At 42.2% G+C, this 19,339-nt stretch overlaps 1 long non-coding RNA gene across 1 annotated transcript; it reads right to left on the bottom strand.

The window, feature by feature from the left end:
* Window positions 1–12,528: 12,528 nt before the first annotated feature.
* On the bottom strand, window positions 12,529–19,339 carry LOC115194473 (uncharacterized). The gene is made up of 3 exons (XR_003878369.1): window positions 19,172–19,339; window positions 13,282–14,948; window positions 12,529–13,204 (listed from the first exon to the last, which is right to left on the bottom strand). It is a non-coding gene; the product is annotated as an uncharacterized LOC115194473 (long non-coding RNA).

Below are 19,339 nucleotides of genomic sequence, written 5' to 3' on the forward strand. Positions count from 1 at the left end.
TCCCCAATTAAGGTGCCACTAGCCACCTTTGGTCACTTTATATGAAATTACTTTTGTCTATCTGGTTATATACAGCTATAGTATAAAATGGCATTAGTTTCTATATAAGACATGTTTCAAAACATGTTCTCCTCAACAATGATATGAAGGTGTAATGTATTCTAGCTCGTTGACCAGTAGGGTGAGGTGGTGTTTGCTGTATATTGACCTTTGTATATTTGTAATGCTTCAATTAATAACAAATCATTTAAAGGTGCAATATGCAGATATCGCTCCACCATTTCCTGGTTGCTAAAATTCTAATACTGCGCCTAATTCCAGTTTGTGACAAAACAAGCAAGTGTAGAGAATCATTGTACCATATAAACTGCTGTGACATCTATTTTCAATAACCTACAATATTGTATTGGCAGCTGTTTGAAACTGGTGTTCAAATCCGAAAGTAAAAGATGCAAAAACAAAACTAAAGAACGGAAGCATAGAAATATTGCTCATAGAATAAATATACCACTTCTTAAACTTGCATTCAATGAGAATGACAGATCTATAACTCACATTTCTATGTGAATTTGGTTAGGTCTCCCGAAAAGTTACATATTGCAGCTTTAATGATAATAACGTTTTCTACTTTACTCTAACGTGTTGTCCAATAGGGTGAGGTGTTCTAATTTACTTTAACATGTTGCCCTGTCCAATAGGGTGAGGCATTCTTATCTACACTAACGTGTTGTCCAATAGGGTGAGGTGTTCTAATCTACTCTAACATGTTGTCTAATACGGTGAGGTGTTCTAATTTACTCTAACATCTTGTCCTGTCCAATAGGGTGAGGTGTTCTAATTTAATCTAACATGTTGTCCTGGCCAATAGGGTGAGACGTTCTAATCTACTCTAACGTGTTGTCCTGACCAATAGGGTGAGGTGTTCTAATCTACTCTAACGTGTTGTCCAATAGGGTGAGGTGTTCTAATCTACTCTTAACGTGTTGTCCAATAGGGTGAGGTGCAGTTTGCCCGCATCATGACGCTGGTGGATTCCAAAAACACGGGCGTGGTCACCTTCAAGGCCTTTATCAATTTCATGACCCGCTAGACAGCCGAGACAGACACAGCCTATCAGGTCATGGCCTCCTTCAAGATCCTGGCCTCAGACAAGGTGACCTAGAACATTGTAATGTGTCACGTCTACTCCTGCTCCTCCTCTCCGACGCACGATTTTGCCGGAGTACTAATACCTGTCCTGGGGTTCATCATTACGAACACCTGGCATCCTTCCTTACGCACACCTGCAGAGCATCATCATGATTCACACCTGGACTCCATTGCCTTCCACATTACCTCCCCTTTACATGTCCCTTATGTTCATTCCTCAGTCGGTATTGTTCCTGTTTTCATGCAATCTCGCCACTGTTACGCTGTCTTGTTTCTTGTTTGTTGTTTTATTAAACGTTTCACCTGCACCTGCTTCTCGACTCACAGCGTCATCGTTTTTTTTGTCAACGATCTACTCAAAATACTCTAATGTCAAAGTGGAAGAAAATTTGAACATTTGTAAAAACAAATAAATATATCTTGATTAGATAAGTATTCAACCCCCTGAGTCAATAAATGTTAGAATCACTTTTGGTAGCAATTACAGCTGTGTGTCTTTCTGGGTAAGTCTAAGAGATTTGCACATACCCTATTTGCACATGATTCTTTTTAAAATTCTTCAAGCTGTCAAATTGGTTGTTGATCATTGCTAGACAGCCATTTCCAGGTCTTGCCAAAGATTTTCAAGCCGATTTAAGTCAAAACTTAGAAACAGGGACATTCAATGTCACCTTGGTAAGCAACTCCAGTATATATTTCCCCTTGTGATTTAGGTTATTGTCCTGCTAAAAGCTGAATTTGTCTCCCGGTTTTCCTCTAGGATTTTGCCTGTGCTTAGCTCTACTCTGTTTCTTTTATCCTGAAAAACTCCCCAGTCTTTAATGATTACAAGCATAACCACAACATGATGCAGCCATCACACTATGCTTGAAAATGTGGACAGTGGTACTCAGTAATATGTTGTACTCGATTTGCCCCAAACATAACACTTCGTATTCAGGACAAAAGTGAATTGCTTTCCACATTTTTCGCAGTATTACTTTAGTGCCTTGTTGCAAACAGGATGCATGTTTTGGAATATTCTTTATTCTGTACAGGCTTCCTTCTTTTCACTCTGTCAATTAGGTTAGTATTGTGGAGTAATTGTTGATCCATCCTCAGTTTTCTCCTATCACAGACGTTAAACTCTTTAACTGTTTTAAAGTCACCATTGGCCTCATGGTGAAATCACTGAACGGTTTCCTCCCTCTCTCCGGCCTGTATCTTTGTAGTGACTGGATGTATTGATGCACCATCCAAAGTGTAATAACTTCACCATGCTCAAAGGGATATTCAATGTCTTTTTTTTTACCCATCTACCAATAGGTACCCTTCTTGTCGAGGCATTGGAAAACCTCCCTGGTCATGGTGATTGAATCTGTGTTTGAAATTCACTGCTCAACTGACAGACCTTACATATAATTGTATGTGTGGTGTACAAAGATGAAGAAGTAATTAAAAAATCATGTTAAACACTATTATTGAACACAGAGTGAGTCCATGCAACTTATTCATTGACTTGTTAAGCAAATTTCTACTCCTGAACTTATATAGGCTTGCCATAACAAAGGGGTTGAATACTTATTGATTCAATACATTTCAGCTTTTCATTTTGTATTAATATGTAAAAGCATAATTCCACTTTGAAATTATGGCATATTGTGTATAGGCCAGTGACCAACAATCTGAATTTATTCAATTTAAAAATCAGACTGTAACACAACAAAATGTGGGAAAAGTAAATGGGTATGAATACTTTCTGAATGCACTGTATTTCAGGTAGCACATAAATTATAAAAAATGGCAGAAGTATGCCTCTGAAAAATGAACTGTCTAAGACTTGGCCGGGACATGCTTTCAACGGTGCTATCCAACTCCTGACACCAGTGTAGTTAATTATGGGGATATCCTGACTTGGACTCAAACCCGGGTCCTTGTAACAGTCATTCCAGAACCATTATACAGTACCAAAAGGCTCAAATCTCTTGGTAAGGTTGCTAGGTGTTTTATTAAGTTTGTTTTGTATTTTTTACCAAGGGGTTCAACTTTCATTTCATGTTATATTTTTCTTCGCTGCTCTACTCACTTTTCATAAAATGAAATCCATTAAATGTTAATAAAATGTGAGTGGCCTAAAAGATCCCTGCGTCATTACTTCATTATTTTAATTAATACACTCATCACAATTAGAGCTTAAAAGTTGATTAACAAAAGCTATATAAATCATCTAAACTGTATTACACAATTTCTAAAAGAACTACAAGCAATGAATAATACTCACTCTCCATGCTTGACGACAAGTCAAGTGCAATGTTTTTCTGCACAGGTGTGAAAACGTGAATATTCGTTTGATCCAAAAAAGTGGAGAAACTTAAAAGCTTTCTAAGTCACTTTTCTGCCTTTCTTTATGATTGTTCAGAGAAAGTGGTTTGAAAAAAATGTCTGACTTTGTTAACTGAATGGATCTTTATCTCTGTTGTGAGGCTCTTCTCATTTGTAAACACAAGTGTTAATCACAGGATCAAACTTTAAGGTGAATTTATTTGGATGAGATGACCATGACCAAATTATAAATTGCATCATAACCATTGTGTTAAATGCATTGTAGGCTAACTATTTTACTATATTTGGTACGGCTGTCTTCATAAATGGACCAAGGCGCAGCAGGTATGTGAATACTCATCTTTAATTACAAATAAGGAGTAAAGCATCCACTTAACAATACAATAAAGGTGACAACAGCTACAGTTCTGCAGGCTAGAAACGCAGTGCAAAAACAACCACCCACAACCCCAAAGAAAAACACACACACCTATATAGGACTTCCAATCAAAGGCAACTCAACACACCTGCCTTCAATTGGAAGTCCCAATCAACAACACAAACATTCCCAACACAAACATGCCACATCCTGACCCCAAAACTAAAACACTAGCTCCATCTGCTGGTCAGGACGTGACAGTACCCCCCCTCAAGGTGCAGACCCCGGAATGCACCTACCAACAGAAAAACACCAACAAAAAACCCATAAACAATAACCCCTAAACAATAAGGGAGGGAAGGGAGGGTGGACCGGAGAGAAGGAGGGCCACTCGGGCTGGACCGGAGAGAAGGAGGGCCACTCTGGCTGGACCGGAGGGCAGGAGGGCCACTCGGGCTGGACCGGAGGGCAGGAGGGCCACTCGGGCTGGACCGGAGGGCAGGAGGGCCACTCGGGCTGGACCGGAGGGCAGGAGGGCCACTCGGGCTGGGCAGGAGGGCCACTCGGGCTGGGCCGGAGGACAGGAGGACCACTCTGGCAGATCTTGACAGGCAGGGCACCCTGGCAGATCAGGGCAGGCGGGCACCCCTGGCAGAACCGGGCAGTCTGGCCACTCTGGCAGAACCGGGCAGTCGGGACACTCTGGCAGAACCGGGCAGTCGGGCCACTCTGGCAGTTCCGGGCAGTCGGGCCACTCTGGCAGTTCCGGGCAGTCGGGCCACTCTGGCAGCTTCTGACTAGCGGGTGGCTCTGGCGGCTCCTGACTAGCTCCTGATGTCACTATATATCAATGATGACAGTAGATGTCGCTATATATCAATGATGACAGTAGATAACACTGTAGATCAATGATGACAGTAGATATCACTGTAGATCAATGATGACAGTAGATAACACTGTAGATCAATGATGACAGTAGATATCACTGTAGATCAATGATGACAGTAGATATCACTATATATCAATGATGACAGTAGATATCACTATATATCAATGATGACAGTAGATGTCAATATATATCAATGATGACAGTAGATGTCGCTATATATCAATAATGACAGTAGATATCACATTATATCAATGATGACAGTAGGTGGCACTGTATAGCCATGACAGACATGGAAACCAACACTCTAGACTTCTAAATAGCTCAGTGCAGTTTTCCTTATTCAATGTTGTTCTGAGGGAAGGTCTGAATTAATGTGATTGGTTGGATGAAAACTCAACAGTCAGTGGGTGGACCTTACAGCGACCTCAGAGTAAAAAAAATAAATAAAAAAGGCCCTGCTAGGAGACAGGTTGGAGGTAGCTGTGTTCACCATTCTGTTCCAGAGTGCTAAGAGCCTTGGCCTGACCCTGGACAACACCCTGTCGTTCTCTGCTAACATCAAGGCGGTGACCCGATCCTGTAGGTTCATGCTCTACAACATTCGCAGAGTACGACCCTGCCTTACACAGGAAGCGGCTGTAACAACCGTCGTTAGGAATGGACCAAGGTGCAGCGGGAATGTGGATACTCATGTTTATTGATAAAAAACAAGTAAAGTATCCACTGGAAAACCAAAAAACAATACTCACAACAGCAAAAGTGTGGCAGGCTAAAACAAACGCAGTGCACACAAACAACTACCCACAATCCCAAAGAAAAACACACCCTTCTATATAGGACTCCCAATCAAAGGCAACTCAACACACCTGCCTTCAATTGGGAGTCCCATCCCAACACAAACCCTTAACATACAAACAACCTGCCACATCCTGACCACAACTGATACAATACCTCCCTCTGCTGGTCAGGACGTGACGGTACCCCCCCCCCCCAAGGTGCAGACCCCGGAATGCACCTAAAAAAAAGAAAACACAAAAAAACAATCCCCAACAAAACTAATAAACATTAACCCCTAAACAATAAGGGAGGGAAGGGAGGGTGGCTGCCGTCACCGACGGCACTGTGCTACACCCTCCCTCCCCAACCCACCTATCCTGGAGGTGGCTCAGGTGCAGGACGTGGACCTCGCTCCACCTTCGGCGTCGCCCACTTCGGTGGTGCCGATAGCTGCGCTGGGCAGACGGGCCACTCGGGCTGACCCTGGCAGACGGACCACTCTGGCTGGGTCGGAAGACATGCGGGCCACTCTGGCTGGGTCGGAAGACATGCGGGCCACTCGGGCTGGGCCGGAGGACAGGCGGGCCACTCGGGCTGGGCCGAAGGACAGGCGGGCCACTCGGGATGGGCCGGCGGACAGGCGGGCCACTCGGGCTGGGCCGGAGGACAGGCGGGCCACTCGGGCTGGGCCGGAGGACAGGCGGGCCACTCGGGCTGGGCCGGAGGACAGGCGGGCCACTCGGGCTGGGCCGGAGGACAGGCGGGCCACTCGGGCTGGGCCAGAGGACAGGCTGGCCACTCGGGCTGGGCCGGAGGACAGGCGGGCCACTCGGGCTGGGCCGGAGGACAGGCGGGCCAGTCGGGCTGGGCCGGAGGACATGCAGGGCACCCTGGCAGATCCGGGCAGTCGGGCCACTCTGGCAGACCCGGGCAGTCGGGCCACTCTGGCAGACCCGGGCAGTCGGGCCACTCTGGCAGACCCGGGCAGTCGGGCCACCCTGGCAGACCCGGGCAGTCGGGCCACCCTGGCAGCTCCGGGTAGTCGGGCCACCCTGGCAGCTCCGGGTAGTCGGGCCACCCTGGCAGCTCCGGGCAGTCGGGCCACTCTGGCAGCTCCGGGCAGTCGGGCCACTCTGGCAGCTCCGTCAGTCAGGCCACTCTGGCAGCTCCGGGCAGTCGGGCCACTCTGGCAGCTCCGGGCAGTCGGGCCACTCTGGCAGCTCCGGGCAGTCGGGCCACTCTGGCAGCTCCGGACAGTCGGGCCACTCTGGCAGCTCCTGACTAGCGGGCGGCTCTGGCAGTTCCTGACTGGCGGGCGGCTCTGGCAGCTCATGACTGGCGGACAGCTCTGGCGACTCTTGACTGGCGGACAGCTCTGGCGACTCTTGACTGGCGGACAGCTCTGGCGACTCTTGACTGGCGGACAGCTCTGGCGACTCTTGACTGGCGGACAGCTCTGGCGACTCTTGACTGGCGGACAGCTCTGTTGACTCTTGACTGGCGGACAGCTCTGGCGATTCTTGACTGGCGGGCAGCTCTGGCGACTCCTGACTGGCGAGGCTGGGCTGACGCACTAGACGCCTGATGCGTGGGGCTGGTACTGGACGTGCCAGCCTGGAGACACGCACCTCAGGGCTAGTGAGGGGAGCTGGCCTGGGGCTCCCTTCTCGCCCCGTCAAACAGCCCTTGTGCCCCCCCCCAAAAAAATTATTGGGGCTGCCTCTCGGGTTCCCTTAGCTCCCTTAACTTGTCCTCCCAGGTCCATCCTTCCTCCTCATTCGTCCGCTGCTTGGTCCTTTGGTGGTGGGTAGTTCTGTAACAACCGTCGTTAGGAATGGACCAAGGCGCAGCGGGAATGTGGATACTCATGTTTATTGATAAAAAACAAGTAAAGTATCCACTGGAAAACCAAAAAACAATACTCACAACGGCAACAGTGTGGCAGGCTAAAACAAACGCAGTGCACACAAACAACTACCCACAATCCCAAAGAAAAACACACCCTTCTATATAGGACTCCCAATCAAAGGCAACTCAACACACCTGCCTTCAATTGGGAGTCCCATCCCCAACACAAACCCTTAACATACAAACAACCTGCCATATCCTGACCACAACTGATACAATACCTCCCTCTGCTGGTCAGGACGTGACAGCGGCGCAGGTCCTAATCCAGGCACTTGTCGTCTCCCGTCTGGATTACTGCAACTCGCTGTTGGCTGGGCTCCCTGCCTGTGCCATTAAACCCCTGCAACTCATCCAGAACGCCGCAGCCCGTCTGGTGTTCAACCTTCCCAAGTTCTCTCACATCACCCCGCTCCTCCGCACACTCCACTGGCTTCCAGTTGAAGCTCGCATCTGCTACAAGACCATGGTGCTTGCCTACGGAGCTGTGAGGGGAACGGCACCTCCGTACCTTCAGGCTCTGATCAGTCCCTACACCCAAACAAGGGCACTGCGTTCATCCACCTCTGGCCTGCTGGCCCCCCTACCTCTACGGAAGCACAGTTCCCGCTCAGCCCAGTCAAAACTGTTCGCTGCTCTGGCACCCCAATGGTGGAACAAGCTCCCTCACGACGCCAGGACAGAGGAGTCAATCACCACCTTCCGGAGACACCTGAAACCCCACCTCTTTAAGGAATACCTGAGATAGGATAAAGTAATCCTTCTAACCCCCCCCAAAAAATATATAGATGTACTATTGTAAAGTGGTTGTTCCACTGGATATCATAAGGTGAATGCACCAATTTGTAAGTTGCTCTGGATAAGAGCGTCAGCTAAATTACATAAATGCAAATGTAAATGTTTCACTTCACACATCAGTTTGGCCTTTCTCCAATAGACGGGTGTTGGGAATAAGTTAGAAAATTGCCGGTCCAATCAGAATCCTCTCAAAAACAATGGGTGGGCAAAATCCTACGTTATCAAACAATGTGCTTTGAAATGGGCTGTCCTCTGATTGGTTGAAGATGATCTAATCACTGACAAGTTAGTTTTGAATAATACCCCTCATTACAATAATAGGCTCAAACTGTTTCAATGAGGAGTAATGCCAGACTCATACAGTATGTAAAGTGAAATAGAATGGTGAACGTAGCGATCAGGCTGATTCCACCAGGCCAGTGGTGGAAAAAGTACCAAATTGTCATAATAGAAAATTATTCAAGTATAAGTGAAAGTCACCCAGTAAAATAATACTTGAGTAAAAGTTTATAAGTATTGGGTTTTAAATATGCTTAAGTATATTTTAGCAATTACATTTACTTTTGATACTTAAGTATGAAAAGTAAAAGAATAAATAATTTCAAATTCCTTACTTTAAGCAAAACAGACGGCACCATTTTCTTGTTTTTTATTTATTTATGGATAGCCAGGGGCACACTCCAACACTCAGACATCATTTACAAATGAAGCATGTGTGTTTAACGAGTCCCCCAGAGAAAGTAGGAATGACCAGGGATGTTCTCTTTATAAGTGAATTGGATCCTGCCTGCTAAGCATTCAAAATGTAACGAGTACTTTTTGGGTATCAGGGAAAATGTATGGAGTAAAAAGTACATGATTTTCCTTAGGAATGTAGTGAAGTAAAAGTAAAAGGTGTTCAAAATATATATTGTAAAATAAAGTACAGATACCCCCAAAAAACAACTTAAGTAGTACTTTAAAGTATTTTTACTTAAGTACCTTACACAACTGCACCAGGCTAGGTTGGTGGTGGGTGAGGGGGGTAACACATGGGCTACGCAAGTTCCTTGTGCCTAAACTTAAACAATCACATTCATTTTCTGCCCTTGAGGCAGATCTGCTCTTATAACAGGATGATTGGAATTGCTTGCTTAAACTTAACCAATCAAATTTCTTGCCTAAATGTCACATCCTGACCCTAGTAAGATGTTATTTTCTATAGTAGAGTAGGTCAGAGCATGACAGGGGGTGTTTTGTGTTTTTCTATGTTTTCTTCTTCTATGTTTTAGTTCTAGTTTTTCTATTGCTATGTTGGGGTTGTTTAGGTTGATCTCCAATTATAGGCAGCTGGTCCTCGTTGTCTATAATTGGAGATCATATTTAAGTAGGGGTTTTCTTCCTGGGTGTTTGTGGGTTGTTCATTTTTGAGAAGTGTGTTTCTCTCTGTGTCATGGGTTTTGTTGTTTGTTTATTCAAGTATTTTGGTGTATTGCTATGTTTCATGGATTAAATAAAATGTGCGCCTTGGTCCGATCCTTCCAACAGACGTGACACTAAACTTAAACTTTCACATTAGTTTCTGCCTTCGAGATAGAGCTGCCCTGATCAAGATACTGAATAAGGAAAACTCTAAAATGCCCTCAATAGCTCTTATGCTTTTGATAAATTGTTTTAATGTACACAAGAATATCCAACAGATTGTGAACAATTAACCATTTAATTTTTTTTGCAAGTAATTCAATCAACAGAGTGTAGAAAACATGCCAGTCCACAGTCCTAAAGTCTTAATCATTAAAAATAGTAAATACAGACAATACCACAGTGATCATAAAAAGTGAAAAGCAATATTACCACAATGCTGGTAATAGCTGACGTCACTGACTACACTTACATAAACTATCTACATTGTGGTAAATACAATTTTATGAGTCACTTCTCTGTCTCCAATTTTTTCAAAACATACAGCGTTATAATGACAATGATGTAATCATGCATGTTACATAAAATGTGGTATTTTTGTGTGGTATTTTTAATTTTATTCATTACATCATTTACATTGAAAGGAAATATTTTTATAATTTCAAAATAGCAATCAAACATTTGCTCCTTTAATTCTGTTAAAACATTGAAATCAAATGTTTTCTACTGTAATTCTGTTTAAACAATAACATGTTATAATTGAGTTGTCTGACATTTTTTGGATTTGTTTGAATGGTCACTTAATTTTCACAATAACTTTTATTGTTTTTATTTTTTTCTTATTTTGTGGTATAGTACTGACTGGTGTATATAGTACTGACTGGTGTGTACAGTACTGACTGGTGTTTATAGTACTGACTGGTGTATATAGTACTGACTGGTGTGTATAGTACTGACTGGTCTGTATAGTACTGACTGGTGTGTATAGTACTGACTGGTCTGTACAGTACTGACTGGTGTGTATAGTACTGACTGGTGTGTATAGTACTGACTGGTGTGTATAGTACTGACTGGTGTGTATAGTACTGACTGGTCTATATAGTACTGACTGGTGTGTACAGTACTGACTGGTCTGTATAGTACTGACTGGTGTGTATAGTACTGACTGGTGTGTATAGTACTGACTGGTCTGTATAGTACTGACTGGTGTGTACAGTACTGACTGGTGTTTATAGTACTGACTGGTGTGTATAGTACTGACTGGTCTGTATAGTACTGACTGGTGTATATATTACTGACTGGTGTGTATAGTACTGACTGGTGTGTACAGTACTGACTGGTCTGTATAGTACTGACTGGTGTGTACAGTACTGACTGGTGTGTATAGTACTGACTGGTCTGTATAGTACTGACTGGTGTGTACAGTACTGACTGGTGTTTATAGTACTGACTGGTGTGTATAGTACTGACTGGTGTGTATAGTACTGACTGGTCTGTACAGTACTGACTGGTGTGTATAGTACTGACTGGTCTGTAGAGTACTGACTGATGTGTATAGTACTGACTGGTGTGTATAGGACTGACTGGTGTGTACAGTACTGACTGGTGTGTATAGTACTGACTGGTGTGTATAGTACTGACTGGTGCGTACAGTACTGACTGGTGTTTATAGTACTGACTGGTGTGTATAGTACTGACTGGTGTGTACACTACTGACTGGTGTGTATAGTACTGACTGGTGTGTACAGTACTGACTGGTGTTTATAGAACTGACTGGTGTGTATAGTACTGACTGGTGTGTATAGTACTGACTGGTGTGTACAGTACTGACTGGTGTTTATAGTACTGACTGGTGTGTATAGTACTGACTGGTGTGTACAGTACTGACTGGTGTGTATAGTACTGACTGGTGTGTATAGTACTGACTGGTGTGTATAGTACTGACTGGTGTGTACAGTACTGACTGGTGTGTATAGTACTGACTGGTGTGTATAGTACTGACTGGTGTGTACAGTACTGACTGGTGTTTATAGTACTGACTGGTGTGTATAGTACTGACTGGTGTGTATAGTACTGACTGGTCTGTACAGTACTGACTGGTGTTTATAGTACTGACTGGTGTGTATAGTACTGACTGGTGTGTACAGTACTGACTGGTGTTTATAGTACTGACTGGTGTGTATAGTACTGACTGGTGTGTATAGTACTGACTGGTGTGTATAGTACTGACTGGTGTGTATAGTACTGACTGGTGTGTATAGGACTGACTGGTGTTTATAGTACTGACTGGTGTTTATAGTACTGACTGGTGTGTATAGTACTGACTGGTCTGTACAGTACTGACTGGTGTGTGGAGTAAACTATTGAAACACAGGTTGTGATCACCCTTAATTATATATTTGTATACCTAGAGTGCTACTGATACATCTTTTCATTACTTAAGCTCAGTTTCCTGTACCCCTTTGACATATATATTACATCGACCATACTACCTTGATTCTCCTCCAAGACTGCTTTACACTCCACCAAGATTCCCTTACCCTTCTTAAGGACTGCCTTAGCTGCTTTCTCTGCCGCCTCTCCTGGTGTCTCTGCATCTTCTGCTGCCGCAGCGCCAACTACCCCCCCTCCTATTGCTCCTACTAATGCTGCTGTCCCAGCAACAACTGCAGCTATGCCAAACCCTGCACCCACTCCAATGGTTGCTCCGGTCTCCACCGCAATTACAGCTCCTCCTGCTGCTACTCCTGCTCCTGCTACTCCTCCTGCTACTACACCTGCTGCTACTTTTGTACTTAATTGTCCCAGTTGCTTTGCAAGAAGTAAGAGTACTGCTGCTAATGACCCTACAACCCCATGTAGAGCTCCTACCACTATACCTGTTGTATACCTGTTGTTACAAGTAGAGCTCCTAACACTATACCTGTTGTATACCTGTTGTTACAAGTAGAGCTCCTAACACTATACCTGTTGTATACCTGTTGTTACAAGTAGAGCTCCTACCACTATACCTGTTGTATACCTCTTGTTACAAGTAGAGCTCCTACCACTATACCTGTTGTATACCTGTTGTTACAAGTAGAGCTCCTACCACTATACCTGTTGTATACCTGTTGTTACAAGTAGAGCTCCTACCACTATACCTGTTGTATACCTCTTGTTACAAGTAGAGCTCCTACCACTATACCTGTTGTATACCTGTTGTTACAAGTAGAGCTCCTAACACTATACCTGTTGTTACAAGTAGAGCTCCTAACACTATACCTGCTGTATACCTGTTGTTACAAGTAGAGCTCCTAACACTATACCTGTTGTATACCTGTTGTTACAAGTAGAGCTCCTAACACTATACCTGTTGTATACCTGTTGTTACAAGTAGAGCTCCTAACACTATACCTGCTGTATACCTGTTGTTACAAGTAGAGCTCCTAACACTATACCTGTTGTATACCTGTTGTTACAAGTAGAGCTCCTAACACTATACCTGTTGTATACCTGTTGTTACAAGTAGAGCTCCTAACACTATACCTGTTGTTACAAGTAGAGCTCCTAACACTATACCTGCTGTATACCTGTTGTTACAAGTAGAGCTCCTAACACTATACCTGTTGTTACAAGTAGAGCTCCTACCACTATACCTGTTGTATACCTCTTGTTACAAGTAGAGCTCCTACCACTATACCTGTTGTATACCTGTTGTTACAAGTAGAGCTCCTAACACTATACCTGTTGTTACAAGTAGAGCTCCTAACACTATACCTGCTGTATACCTGTTGTTACAAGTAGAGCTCCTAACACTATACCTGTTGTATACCTGTTGTTACAAGTAGAGCTCCTAACACTATACCTGTTGTATACCTGTTGTTACAAGTAGAGCTCCTACCACTATACCTGTTGTATACCTGTTGTTACAAGTAGAGCTCCTACCACTATACCTGTTGTATACCTGTTGTTACAAGTAGAGCTCCTAACACTATACCTGTTGTTACAAGTAGAGCTCCTAACACTATACCTGCTGTATACCTGTTGTTACAAGTAGAGCTCCTAACACTATACCTGTTGTATACCAGTTGTTACAAGTAGAGCTCCTAACACTATACCTGTTGTATACCTGTTGTTACAAGTAGAGCTCCTAACACTATACCTGTTGTTACAAGTAGAGCTCCTAACACTATACCTGCTGTATACCTGTTGTTACAAGTAGAGCTCCTAACACTATACCTGTTGTTACAAGTAGAGCTCCTACCACTATACCTGCTGTATACCTGTTGTTACAAGTAGAGCTCCTAACACTATACATGTTGTATACCTGTTGTTACAAGTAGAGCTCCTACCACTATACCTGTTGTATACCTGTTGTTACAAGTAGAGCTCCTAACACTATACCTGTTGTATACCTGTTGTTACAAGTAGAGCTCCTAACACTATACCTGTTGTTACAAGTAGAGCTCCTAACACTATACCTGTTGTTACAAGTAGAGCTCCTAACATTATACCTGTTGTATACCTGTTGTTACAAGTAGAGCTCCTAACACTATACCTGTTGTATACCTGTTGTTACAAGTAGAGCTCCTACCACTATACCTGTTGTTACCCCCGACAATTTGATCAGGAGTTTCTCTCTCGCTCTTTCCTTGGCTAGTTTTTCGATCTCTTCCTCTGACGTCTGGCTGTTTGTCTCTCTAAGACTCATTATCTCTACTTGTATTAATCTCTCTGCCTCTTGGAGCAACTCGTTGGTGTAGCATCCTCCTCCATCCTTTCTCACCATCTCCTCTATGGTGTTGAGTAGCTCTGTTACTTGGTACTGGTTGTTCCTGTACTCATCCTGCTGACTGTTGTTCCAGTATTTGTTGTCGATGACGTGACAGCAGCCACCACATTTCTCCACAAGCATGTTCAGTTTCTTAGTTGTTTTCACAAAATCCTGAATAGTTTTTCCTTTAGGAAGCTGGTCACCGTAAGTGAAGAGAACTGTGGCATATTTGAAGGCCTCTGGTGAAAAACATTCCTCAATTTAAGTAATGACTTGTTCCTCGTGGACTGTGGACCTGTCCACTCTAAGCACAATGAGAAAGGCATGTGGCCCCGGAGCACACTCTACAATACATTTCACTAGTTCAGGTTTCAGATCCTCTTCAGAGACGACTGTGTCAAAAAATCCCGGTGTGTCTACTACAGTGAGTTTTCTTCCATTGATGATCTTGGTCTTTGCTTCACACTTGTGCGTTCCGGAGTTGGCTGAACTGTCTATCTTGAACTCATCTCCTCCTCCAATGATGGTGTTTCCTGCACTGATTTTGCCACTTCCTGTTTTTCCCAGCAGCACAATCCTCATTGGGTTTGACCCTGTAGGGAGGAGGGGGTGTCATTATGACTTAAATGTATTTTTATGGACACACTGGACATATTATTTATAGCAATATACATGTATAATCACAAAGATCTCTAAAGGATCCCTGTGTCATTGATTAATCATTGAATTGGTAACTCCTTTCTTGTAAATAATTGTTTCTTCAGTAATACATTAAAGATAGAGTCCTTTATTGAAACAATAACAAAGTGGGCACCCCACCTCTACTTTGGTAAACAGCTGAGGGATGAGCCTGGAGAAATGTAACCACTTTCAAATTCATAGACAGAGATACTATCTGACCAAAATGATAGTTTTAACAATGTTTTGAGGCTAAACAGTATTTATTCATGATTACATCGTTTACAAACAGAGTAAAACAAGCATAACTATATATATTGAGTATGGTATGACAGGAGAATTAAGCTTATGAGACATAAGATATATACTTCAAGAATCAATGGGTACATATAATTAACTTAAAAGTCCAAAATGTATGTATTAACTGCTGATTGCCCTTTAAATGAAAATGTGGGGTAAAAAGTTGATTAACTATGTAAATCAAATAAACTACATGACACAATTGCTAGAAGAACTACAAGCAATGAATAAGATACTCTCCATGCTTGTCGTCAAGTGTTTTTCTGTATGAGGAAACGTGATTATTGGTTTGATCCAAAAGTGAAGGAACATAGGAGATCTGTAAGCAACTTGTCTGTCTTTCTGTTACATTGTATCTAAAGTTTAAGTTCAGAGAAAATGTCCCACTTTGTTAACTAAATGGATCCTCCTAGATTCTCTATAGAGTATCTCTATGGTGAGACTCCTCCTGTTCACCTCTCATTTGTAGCAGAATAAATATAAGTGTTAATCTCAGGATCAAACTTTAATGTGACTTTCTGGCATCATCATATTATTTGATCGACTTCCCCAGAGTCATGAACTCGTGGACACCTTTTTTATGTATCTGCGTCAAATATGAAGGAAGTTAATAGGTAGTTTTGCAACCCAATGCTAACAAGTGTTAGTGAAATGACTGGAAGTCTACAGGACCAGCTAGCATGCTAGTTGTTCCCATAGAATTCCAGTCATTGCACTAACGCTACTTAGCAAAACAAGTTCATCTGACTCTGGGGAAGTAGATTAAAACCTCTTTAGGATAGGGGGCACTATTTGCACGTCCGGATGAAAAGCTTGCCCAAACTTAATAGCCTGTTCCTCAGCCCCAGAAACTAGGATATGCATGTAATTGGTAGATTGAGATGGGAAACACTCTAAAGTTTCCAAAACTGTTAACTGTGAGTATAACAGAACTCATATGGCAGGCAAAAACTTGAGGAAAATCCAACCAGGAAGTGGGAGATTTTGAGGCTTGTAGTTTTCAAGTCTCTTCCTATCCAAACTACAGTGACTTAGGGGTCATGTTGCATTTCCTAAGGCTTCCACTAGATGTCAACAGTCTTTAGAATGTTGTTTGAGGCTTCTATGGAGAATTTTGAGGGAATACCACCTGGAACAAGAAGTGGTCTGGCTGAGGTCATTCAGTTACCTCATGCGCGCGCACAGAGGGCTAGCCTTTCTTATTGTTCTTCTGTAATGAATACGCTATTGTCTGGTTGGAATATTATTGAAGTTTTATGTTAAAAACACCCTAAGGATTGATTTTAAACATGGTTTGACATGTTTCTACAAACGCTAAGGAAACTTGTCTATGCTGGATGCTCGCGCATCATGCCTTTTGGAATAGTGATCTGGACACGGGAACAAAACTGATTTATTTGGACATAAATGATGGACTTTATCGAACAAATGAACATTTCTTGTGGAAGTGGGAGTCCTTCCGAGTGCATTCCACTGAAGATCAGCAAAGGTAAGAAAATATTTATAACAGTATTTTAGAGTTTTGACGATGCCGTGACTTGGCGGGTAACTGTATAGCTTGAATTGATGGCCGAGCTCTGTACTCAGAATATTGAACAATATGCTTTCTCCGTAAAGTTATTTTGAAATTTGACACAGCGGTTGCATTAAGGAGTAGTTTATCTATAATTATTTGAATAACTGTTGTTTATTTTGTCAACGTTTATGATGAGTATTTCTGTAAATTGATGTGGTCATTCACCGAGACTTTTGGGAGGAAAACATTTTCTGAACATCACACGCCAATGTAAAATGGTTTTTTTGGATATAAATATGAACTTCATCGAACAAAACATAGATGTATTGTGTAACATGATGTCCTATGAGTGTCATCTGATGAAGATTGTCAAAGGTTAGTGCTTAATTTTAGCTGTATATCTGGTTTTGTGACGCCTATCCTTGCTTGGAAAATGGCTGTTTATTTTTTTTTGGGGGTGCTATCCTAACATAATCTAATGTTTTGCTTTCACCGTAAAGACTTTTTGAAATGGGATAATGTGGTTGGATTAATGAGAATCTTATCTTTAAAATGGCGTATTATACTTGTATGTTTAAGGAATTTTAATTATGAGATTTTTGCTGTTTTGTATTTCACGCCATGCTATTTCACTGGTTGTTGTCAAATCAATCCCGTTAACGGGATTCTATCTCGAAGGGGTCCTCAAGAGGTTTTAAGGGCCTTATTGCCAAAATCACAATCTATTCTTTAAAAATGAGGGACAGACGTATATGAATCAGTAATCACATAAAATAAATAATCTTCAGAGTTTACTTTGCCGAAGAAAGAAAATAACTAAGGCTTTAATGATGGTGAAAACCTGGAGAAATGTTGGGGTTAAATGCATTAAAATCTTCCTAGAAGTCACAGAGGGTGCACGGAGGGACATGTCAAAATGCAGGATTTCTTTAGTGATAAAACAATTCAGATTTATGGAATTCTCTATGTGGTCTATGTTAAAGGGTACTTAATTTAACATAACAGGCTTTAAAATAAATTATTGGTGCACAATTTACATGAAATGATCTTTATAGCTGTTGAGATTAAATTGCCTTCTTGTCATAGGGGTCGTGGAATGGAGACCAAGACACATTTACATTTACATTTTAGTCATTTAGCAGACGCTCTTATCCAGAGCGACTTACAGTAGTGAATGCATACATTTCATACATACATTTCATTTCATACATTTTTTTATTTTTTTTTGTACTGAGCACAGCGTGGATAGTGCTCATTCTTAATTCTTTAATGAAAATACTACAACAGCAAAACAAGAAAACGACCAACAACAGTCCCGTCAGGTACTAAGACTAAAACGGAAAACAACTACTCACAACCCCAAAGGAAAAACAAGCTGCCTAAGTATGGCTTCCAATCAGAGACAACGAAAGGCACCTGCCTCTGATTGGAAACCATACCCGGCCGAACATGAACACCAACACATAGAAATAGATAACTAGAACAAACCCACATAGAAACAGAAAACCCAAAATACATACAAAACACCCCTGCCACGCCCTGACCATACTACCATGGCAAATGACCTCTTTCACTGGTCAGGACGTGACACTTCTGCATGTATTGTTTAGATGAAATACTAATGAGATTGGAATATATAAAAAAGAAATCTACATTCATTAAGTACTGAAGATTAACCATCTGAACTGAATGTTTATAAGAGTAAACATTTCCAGGTTTACATTCATGGTGGATCCCAGTTTTTGTCTGCGCATGTAATGGCTTCATTGATGAGAGCACATGGCTAATGGAGTTTGTTTGAGCTGAAGTGAGACTTTTAAGAAAACGGACGCATCACTTCCTTGTACACCTTTTTGTTTTCTTGGATTGGTTTGGATGTTTGTCTGATTTTAACTAGTGTGGTTTTTATAGTAAAAAGTAAGACAGTTATATTTCTGGAAACAAAGCAACTGAACAGAATTAAGAAACCGGAATGTGTTGAAACGTAATAATTAAAAACCATATAAATGTTTAAATGAAAGTATTTAGTTGTTTGCTTCTGCTTCACTCTGGCTGTCCAACCCAGACCTAGAACCTGACACTTTTCCGCCCTTTGACACTTAAATATTTGTAGTCCGTCCCAGGCTTCTAAACAACCTCACATCATAACCACCTGCACCTAGTTCCTCTTGTCAAGGACTCCATAGTCCAGAAGTCAGTAGTCTGAAGATAAACAATAGTAGCAGAATTAGCCTAGTCCTGATTTAATTAAAGCTCTGACCGGGAAACCGCCCCATAATGTCATCTAAAATATAAAATATGTTCTATTTAACAGACACTCACCAGACAATGAAGACATCTTCTCATAAAGACAAGTATCCTCTTCTCAAATTACAGAATGTGAACTTAAACAATCTGATTAGCTGTGTCTAAAGGTTTTCTGCTATGAGGAAGGGATGGAGTGTTGAAACCTGCACGTGTTATGTCGAATGTGCCTGAATAAAAATATAA

This window comes from Salmo trutta, chromosome 5 (genome assembly GCF_901001165.1).
Source record: "Salmo trutta chromosome 5, fSalTru1.1, whole genome shotgun sequence".
Classification (NCBI taxonomy): Eukaryota; Metazoa; Chordata; class Actinopteri; order Salmoniformes; family Salmonidae; genus Salmo; species Salmo trutta.